This window comes from Babylonia areolata, chromosome 26, assembly GCF_041734735.1.
Source record: "Babylonia areolata isolate BAREFJ2019XMU chromosome 26, ASM4173473v1, whole genome shotgun sequence".
NCBI classification, from domain to species: domain Eukaryota; kingdom Metazoa; phylum Mollusca; class Gastropoda; order Neogastropoda; family Buccinidae; genus Babylonia; species Babylonia areolata.
The window spans coordinates 23,419,987-23,427,792 of NC_134901.1; the positions used below are offsets into that span (position 1 = coordinate 23,419,987).

Sequence of the window (7,806 nt, forward strand, 5' to 3'; positions counted from 1 at the left end):
AGGGGGGGGGGGGGGGGGGGCGGCGAGAGAGAGAGAGAGAGAGAGAGAGAGTGAGAGAGGGGGGCGAGCGAGAGAGACAGAAGGGGGAGAGAGGGGGGTAAGCAAGAGAGAGAGGGGTGGGGGGAGAGCGACAGAGAGAGAGAGAGGGAGAGAGAGAAGGGGAGAGAGCGAGAGAGAGGGGGGATAGAGAGAGAAGTGAGACAGTGGGAGGAGAGAGTGAGAGAGAGAGGGGGGAAGAGAGAGAGAGAGAGGGAGACTGCGAGAGAGGGGGAGGAGAGAGGGATGGGGGTGGGGATTGGGACCGGCTTGAAAGGAAGCCCCCCCCCTCCCCCCAAGACCTTGTGTGTCCTGATTTCTGTGACAACACGCAGTTTGTCTCGTTTCAGTGTCAGTAGCCGCACACAATCTGTATATAAAGGAACACGAGCTGTTCAAGTTTGTATTCTGCTGTGGCGACTTCCCTGAGATCAGCAGTGTCTTCGGCTCATTCTCCACAATACCTGCTTGCTTGTGGTCCAGTTCTTCCAGTTGTTCAAGGTGAAGCTTTTTCTGTTTTGTTCTATTTGTTTCTTTGTTTTCTTTTGAATGGTTGGTTGGTTTTTGGTTGGTTTGTTGAAGCATGTACACATGATACAACAGACAATATTGGAAAATAGCAATTGCCACTTTGCCAATCGCTGTGACAGAAGAGAAGAAAGTTAACGAGTACAGTTTAATGTGTATGTTATGTACATCAGGAACATATAAATACAAAGAGCACAGAAGTTGGCCAACCACGCATCACGCCATTGTCTTCTGTCTGTTTTTTGTTGTTTTTTTTTCATAAAAAATGTAATACTTTTTTTAACTGTTCGTTTTACTTCCTTATTTGTTTGCTTACTTATTTTCATTTTTTTCTCAGTTTTTACTCACTTGTGTAAACAAAGTGAGTCTATGTTTTAACCTGCTGTTTGGTTGTCTCTGTGTGTGTGTGTGTGTGTGTGTGTGCCATTTTCTCTGCAAATACTTTGTCAGTTGACACCAAATTTGGCATAAAAATAGGAAAAATTCAGTGTTTTCCAGTCACCTTGTTTAAAACAATATTGCAACCCTGGGATGGGCACAAAAAAAAAAAAAAAAAAGAAGCCAAATTATATGCAAACTGAATTTATTGTTATATTTATATTTTTTATTCTCTAAACTTGGCGCTTTGATCTGATATTCTGACACAACAACAAGAGCAGTCAATTTTTATCATTTTTTGTTCAAACAGGAACTTCTTTTGCTAAGCATGGAAGTTATATTTCTGGTGCATGTCTTTGCTGCAGATAGTAAAGAAGGGAAATTAATCTGTAATTTGCTTTAAACTGATCTTTCTCATCTTAAACATTACATTTTGAAATTATACCCAGAACACAAAAAGCTTGTGTGTTTTACTCAGTGTAAAGGGCTTTCACTATGTTCATTCGCCCAAGTGGTCTTTTCCGGAAAATACTAAAATCAATACTACGAGTGGACTTTATAGATCTATTGGCTGAGCCCTGAAGGTCATGGGCAAAAATCAATTGCGTACACATATTTATACATATTCAAAGCGCGTACTCATATTCCTCGCGAACGGAACGCGAAGGACGCCATTTTGTTTCAAGTTGTTGACCTGCCCGTTCAGTCTTATATTCAATACAGGATAACATGTGATGGAAAGTTGGAGAAGGAGACCGTTAAATATTTATTCAGATAAAGATTTGTGAACGCGTCATCACTTACTGGATTATGCCCCAAACTGCCATAAAAATATCCACAAAATCAGTCGGAATTCACATTTTAAAATGATAAACCATGAGAGTTAATACCCTTGATGAAACGTAAAAATTTTCAGTCATGACTTTTCTCAAAATGAAGTCCTTTTCACTTCATACGACGTTTAGAAGTACTTGTACTTGGTTCTACATGTTATTAGTTTAACAAAATGCTCAATTATCATATCAACTTTAAAACTATAAAACTAGAATGAACATAAAAGAGAAATTGAATTGACTGTGTCATACATTCCGGGCGGGTGTAACTTAACTTGTACATCTATCTAGATCCAGAGAAAACGGCTAAATATTTGTTGCAGTGTGATTGCGGTGATAGCCACGTCTCCTTTACCGCGGACTTAAAAAGAATTTTTAATTACCCTTAAAGATTTTTTGAATGCCCAAGATACACTTGAATAATATGATTTAAACAGCGTTCTCACTGCGAATACCGCAATCGATTTATCGCCCTTTAAAAAAGTATGTTTAAATGTTAAATTTTTGAACGTCAGTTAAGGAGCCACGATAGTGTGTTGGGTAAGACAGTTTCTTCTCACCCGAACACGCGGGGTTCGAATCTGCTGTCAGGACTTTTTTCTTTTCTTTTTTTCTTCTTCTTCTTTTTTTTTTTTTTTTTTTTAACCCGAAGCTTTATAATAACAAATACAGAACACATTTTAACGATTCGATTTTTAAAAAAGTGTATCACAAGTGAGTCTTGAAGGCCTTGCCTTTCTTGTTGTTGTTGTTGTTGTTGTTGTTGTAAATGTGACAGTTTTGTGTTGACGCGGTTGAGCATTTGTATAGTTTGGCAGTCCTGATATGGCCCAGTGCAGTCGGCTGAACTTGAAGCAAAAAGAGCAAGAACAAGTTTTATCTGACGGTCGTGCCTTCTTCCACTGGTCACTTTTGCTGATCTTGTCTATCCAGTGGATCTGAAACATTCTTCTCAACCAACTGTTCATGAACGTCTTTACTTTGTTGAGAAAGGTCTTTGTTTTCCTCCATGTCTCAGCACCATGATTTGCAGCAACACCGGCTGGCTTTGGAACTGGTCTTATCCTGCATCCACTGTCGTTAAAGTCTTAACTCCCGAGAGCAAGGTTTCGGTTGCGCCCCTTTTCTCTGCATTCAAATTTTGTATTACGTGTAGCTGACACATTTTGTACTTTCCAAAGTCAATTCAGGTCTAGATTGGAAGCTGCTAGGCAAATCTCGCTCTCTGCCATAAATGAAGCCAAACCGTAGCTTTATTAGGCTTTTATTTTGAATAAACCTTCACCGACGTCACAGTGTCAGACTCTGGTGAGAAACTGGCTTGATTCAAATCGCCCGCCATTTATAGTCCGGTTCAGGCTTTAAGTAGGACAGCAGAGCAAGGCCCGCCACAAAAATCAGGTCATCCTTCTGCTTCCATACGGTCCTTTAGACTCCGTTTCTTCTCTGTTTAAGTGCGTTGGGTTACGCTGCTGGTCAGGCATCTGCTTGGCAGATGTGGTGTAGCGTATATGGATTTGACCGAACGCAGCGACGCCTCCTTGAGCTACTGATACTGATACTGGTACTGATACTCTTTTCTGCACTGTTAATGTTTTCATAATGCAATCAACGACGAGTAGGAAGAGTAATGGAGACAGAAGGAATCCTTGCCTGACACCCAGTATTGACTGACCTGGAATTGTCTAATGAACTGCCCCACGTGAATGACTCTACAACTCATTCCATCATAGCTGCTCTTCATCATGTTGACTAGCATGGTTGGCACGCCATAGTGTCGAAGCAGTTTCCATAGTGTCACTTCAAAGTGCATGCGTAAAATGTGTTTTCTAATTTCCAGTATAACAGACAGTTCAGCCTTGTATCTGAACATGTATTAATTTCTGTTGTGATTTTCATGGCTTAACCAATCGTATCAGCATCCGTGATATTTTTGTCTTGCCATGCTTCCAAGCCTGAAACACCATTCACAGCCGACTGGCTTGAAAGCAAAACAAAACAAAACACACAAAACACCCAAAAACAAAAACAACACACAGCACAGTGTGTGTGTGTGTGCGTGTGTGTGTGTGTGTGTGTGTGTGTGTGTGTGCAGACAAGACTCAAAGCAAACACACTTCACAATGCTGTCCACCCGTGTCGCTATGCTGCTGGTCTTGCTGACCTTGACCATGGTTCTGGAGACAACTGGTGAGTAGGGGGCTTAGCATTGTGATGTCCGGTGTGTGTGTGTGTGTGTGTGTGTGTGTGTGTGTGTGTGTGTGTGTATCGTGTATACAGTGTGATGTGATGTCCAGTGTTTGTGTTGTCCACATTCTGATGTTCAGTGTGTGTGTGTGTGTGTGTGTGTGTGTGTGTGTGTGTGTGTGTGTATCTTGTATACAGTGTGATGTCCAGTGTGTGTGTTGTACACATTGTGATGTTCAATGTGTGTGTGTATCTTGTATACAGTGTGATGTCCAGTGTGTCCAGTGTTTGTGTTGTACACATTGTGATGTTCAGTGTGTGTGTGTTGTACACATTGTGATGTCAGGTGTGTGTGTGTGTATCTTGTATACAGTGTGATGTCCAGTGTGTCCAGTGTGTGTGTTGTACACATTGTGATGTTCGGTGTGTGTGTGTTGTACACATTGTGATGTCAGGTGTGTGTGTGTGTGTGTGTGTGTGTGTGTGTGTGTCTTGTATACAGTGTGATGTCCAGTGTGTGTGTTGTACACATTGTGATGCTCGGTGTGTGTTGCACACATTGTGATGTCCGGTGTGTGTGTGTGTGTGTGTGTGTGTGTGTGTGTGTGTGTGTATCTTGTATACAGTGTGATGTCCAGTGTGTGTGTTGTACACATTGTGATGTTCAGTGTGTGTGTGTGTGTGTGTGTGTGTGTGTGTATCTTGTATACAGTGTGATATCCAGTGAGTCCAGTGTGTGTGTTGTACACATTGTGATGTCCTGTGTGTGTGTGTGTGTGTTGTACACATTGTGATGTCAGGTGTGTGTGTGTGTGTGTGTGTGTGTGTGTGTGTGTGTGTGTGTTGTACACATTGTAATGTCAGGTGTGTGTGTGTTGTACACATTGTGATGTCCTGTGTGTGTGTGTGTTGTACACATTGTGATGTCAGGTGTGTGTGTGTTGTACACATTGTAATGTTAGGTGTGTGTGTTGTACACATTGTGATGACCTGTGTGTGTTGTACACATTGTAATGTCAGGTGTGTGTGTTGTATACATTGTGATGTCAGGTGTGTGTCTTGTACACAGAATGATGTTCAGGTTGTTGTTGTTGTAGTTGTTGTGTGTGTGTTGCATATTATGATGTGTGGTGTGTGTTTCTTGTACACAATCTTCTTCTCCGTTTGTGGGCTGCGACTCCCACATTCAACGTTCACTCGCCCACACGGGTGCCGGTGGGCTTTAACGTGCATGACCGTATTTACCCCCGTCATGTTGGCAGTCATACTTGTGTAAACAAAGTGAGTCTATGTTTTAACCCGGTGTTCAGTTGTCTATGTGTGTGTGTGTGTGTGTGTGTGTGTGTGTGTGTGTGTGTCCGTGGTAAACTTTAACATTGACATTTTCTCTGCAAATACTCTGTCAGTTGACACCAAATTAGGCATAAAAATAGGAAAAATTCAGTTCTTTCCAGTCATCTTGTTTAAAACAATATTGCACCTCTGGGATGGGAACAAAAATTTAAAAAAAAAATGAAGCCTAATTATATGCAAACTGCATTTACTGTTATATTTATATTTTTTTGTATTATCTAAACTTGGCACTTTGATCTGATATTCGACCCAACAACAAGAGCAGTCATTATTATCATTTTTTGTTCAAACAGGAACTTCTTTTGCTAAGCATGGAAGTTTTATTTATTTTGCAAACGTTTTGGTGGAGATAGTAAAGAAGGGAAATTACTCTGTAATTAATGCTAGGGGACTTAATTTGCTTTAAACTGATTTTTCTCATCTTAAACATTACATTTTGAAATTATACCCAATACATATCACAAGTGAGTCTTGAAGGCCTTGCCTCTCTTGTTGTTTGTCGTCGTTGTTTTGGGTTGGGGGGGGTGGGGGGGGGGTGACTGCCTGGTATGTTTTTTATTTCCATAACACACAGTGTGATGTCTGAGATCTGTGTCTCGTTCACAATGATATTCATGATACACAGAGGAGTACCGTTTGTATTTTCATGGTTTATCATTATTCCTGCCTTCTAAATATTGTTCGCCAGAATATATATTTCTTCGCTTTCATTACAGTCTTTTTCTTCTGTCCATCCATTTCGTTCTGTCGTCTCTGCTTTCCACTCTTCCAGTCTGTCCATGTTTAATTAAGTTTTCACCTGAACCCCGTCCGCCTGTGTCTTTAACTCTTTCCATACGAACGGCGAAAGAGACGACGTTAACAGCGTTTCATCCCAATTACCATCATCAAAATATTGCAAGCGGAAGGCTCTTATGCTGAAGACGTGAATGTCGACAAAGAATACCACAATTCTGATGACGGAAGCTAAAGGTTGGGTCATTCAGACACCCACTGGACATCCGAGGGGTCTGTGTAGAGGAGAAGAGAGGACTGGCCGTACTGAGTGAGTTAAGGTGATTATCTACACGATTTTAATCGTTTTCACGGATACCTCTGGTGAGAACAAAATTTTACAAGATGGTGATACAACAGTGAAATTTAATGAGCTTAGCATTAACAGTTTGACAAAAAATGTGTGGGTTTGGGTGGGTTTTTTTTTTTGGTTTTGTTTTTGTTTTCGCATTTTTGTTTTTTAACCAGCGCCGAGAGATTGTGATATCAGGTTTCATTTATTGTTGCATGTTTTTTTAATTCATTTATTATGTCTTATTTTTTTTATTTATATATTCATTTATTTATTTATTTACCTCCTTTTTATCGTGAGGATGAAAAAGGGAGAGCATGAACGTCTGCAATAACTGCTTGCGGGCACATAAACGTACACAGGTACAAATAGTGATGTTTCTCACACAGTGTTCCAGTCAGTCCATGGGCTGGGCTGACATTCCTGGTAGCTTCAGCTTCACAGAGTTTGCCTAAATGCATGTCATCTGTTTCAGAGGGCCAGCGTTCTGACTTTGACATGGACAGTCCACCCGTCGGCCTGGTGAAACGGAGCGCTTATGATTCCCGATTGAGCTTTCGTCAACTGGGAGAGAATCGCCGAAGACGCCATAAAATTGTGCCGACGAAGACACCTCAATCAGTCGAAGGGAAGATGAAAGATTAAACTGTTCCAAATGCTTACGAGGTTTACTACATCTGTCAGTCGACATAATGATTGGCATTGCTTTAAATAATTATCTCTCAGCCATCCGCAGTGCCAGCGCTGTTCAGTACGACCATTCACCAACTGATGAAGCATTCCAAGAAATTTACTGAGAACTTGTACTGAGCAGGGAGTGGGAAGATGTTGATGAATTTCATTGTTGATCAATTTTGCACTTATTTTATTTGCTTGGTAACAGTAGTGTATACAACTAGCTAGGATATAAGGAATAGAAAATAACTAAACTTTCGAATTTGAGAATGTTATTTACTAAACTCCCCCCCCTCCTCCCACATGCCACTCCATGCGTATAAAAAAAAAAATGTTTGAGAGTAGGTATACATCAAACTTACATTTTATTGATATTCTAATTAGTTTCCCTAAAATCAATTCTGTTTCGGGCATCTGAAAATGAAAGTTTATAAGGAATTTGTCAGTTGACTTGTACTGGACAATGCACTGCTGATCTGCTGCAGCTTTGTAGTTTTCAATAATTACTGTGCTTATTAATAATAATAATAATAATAAAAAAAGCTTTTGCAAATTGTACCCCTTCCTAATGAGCTATATATATATAAAGTCCGCAGTGCCATATATATATATATATATCCTTTACATGAATAAAACATCCGTATCCTTGTGTGTCAATCACAGGAGCGTATGCTGCGAACTTGGTTATGAAAACATCCAGTTTTCAATCTGATGAATTGTTTTCATCTACTAATCCCCCTGTCCACCCCC

The 7,806-nt window shown here is 40.5% G+C and overlaps 1 long non-coding RNA gene across 1 annotated transcript; it reads left to right on the forward strand.

Annotated features, from left to right (window-relative positions):
* The first annotated feature begins 386 nt into the window (after positions 1 to 386).
* On the forward strand, positions 387 to 7,582 carry LOC143300690 (uncharacterized). The gene is made up of 3 exons (XR_013057681.1): positions 387 to 537; positions 3,871 to 3,965; positions 6,857 to 7,582. It is a non-coding gene; the product is annotated as an uncharacterized LOC143300690 (long non-coding RNA).
* The last annotated feature ends 224 nt before the right edge of the window (positions 7,583 to 7,806 follow it).